Raw genomic sequence first — 1,409 nt, 5'->3', positions numbered from 1 at the left:
TGGAAGGGATTCTTGCACCAGAAGTAGATATAATTGTCATCTGAATTAACTTCATCTATTCCTGTCCATTTTAGTTCACTGATTGCTAAGATATTGATGTTTACTTTTGCCATCTCCTGCTTAACCACATTCAATTTACCTTGATTCATGGGCCTAAAATTCCAGGTTCCTATGCAATACTGTTCTTTATAGCACCAGATCTTACTTTCTTCATCAGACACATCCACAACTGAGAATCATTTCTGCTTTGGCCCAGCCACTTCATTCTCTCTGGAGCTAATAGCAGCTGTCCTCTGCTCTTCCTCAGTAACATATTGGATCCCTTCTGACCTGGGGGACTCATCTTTTGGTGTCATATCTTTTCTCCTTTTTATTCAGTTCATGGGGTTCTCATGGCAAGTACACTGGGGTTGTTTGTCATTTCCTCCTCCAGTGGATCATGTAAATGCAGAGCATATCATGCAAAATGCTGGGCTGGATGAGTTACAAGCTGAAATCAATATTGTCAGGAGAAATAGCAACAGCCTCAGATATGCAGATGATACTACCTTAATGGTAGAAAGCAAAAAGGAGCTTAATAGTCTCTTAAAACTGAATGTGGATTCTCTTAGACATGTCCAGCTCTTTGTGACCCCATTGACTGTAGCCTGCCAAGCTCTTCCATCTATGGGATTTTCAAGGTAGGAATACTGGAGGACTTCCCTGGTGGCTCAGACAGTAAAGCATCTGCCTAAAATGCAGGAGACCCAGGTTCAATCCCTGGTTTGGGAAGATCTACTGGAGATGGAAATGGCAACCCACTCCAGTATTCTTGCCTGGAAAAACCCATGAACAGAGGAGTGTGGTAGGCTAAGGTCCATGGGATCGCAAAGAGTTTGACACAACTGAGCCACTTCACTTCACTGCACTTCTCCAGGGGATCTTCGCAAGCCAGGGATTGAACCTGGGTCTCCTGCATTATAGGCAGACTCCTTACCATATGAGCCACCAGAGAAACCCAAAAAATTTCTTGATGAGGGTGAAAGATGGGAATAAAAAGCTGTTTAAAAATCAACATCCCCAAAACTAAGATCATGGCATCTGGTCCCATCACTGCATGGCAAATAGGAAACAATGTGGAAGCAGTGACAGATTTCCTCTTCTTAGGCTCTGAAATCACTACGGATGGTGACTGTTATCATGAAATTAGAAGATGATTGATTCTTGGCAGGAACGCTATGACAGCTAGTCAATGCATTATAAAGCAAAGACATCACTTTGCCAACAAAGGTCCAAATAGTCAAGGCGGTAGTCTTTCCAGTAGTCATGTACTGATGTGAGATCTGGACCTTAAAGAAGGCAGAATGCCGAAGAATTAACGCTTTTGAACTGTGATGCTGGAGAAGACTCTTGAGAGTCCCTTGGACAGT

General features: G+C 42.9%; 1 non-coding gene across 1 annotated transcript; it reads left to right on the top strand.

Moving 5' to 3' along the window:
- The first annotated feature begins 699 nt into the window (after positions 1-699).
- Positions 700-771, top strand: TRNAF-AAA (transfer RNA phenylalanine (anticodon AAA)). Its single transcript has one exon. It is a non-coding gene; the product is annotated as a tRNA-Phe (tRNA).
- The last annotated feature ends 638 nt before the right edge of the window (positions 772-1,409 follow it).

The sequence above is a fragment of the Ovis canadensis genome, chromosome 17 (genome assembly GCF_042477335.2).
Source record: "Ovis canadensis isolate MfBH-ARS-UI-01 breed Bighorn chromosome 17, ARS-UI_OviCan_v2, whole genome shotgun sequence".
Classification (NCBI taxonomy): Eukaryota; Metazoa; Chordata; class Mammalia; order Artiodactyla; family Bovidae; genus Ovis; species Ovis canadensis.
This window is presented reverse-complemented; position numbering and strand designations above follow the sequence as displayed.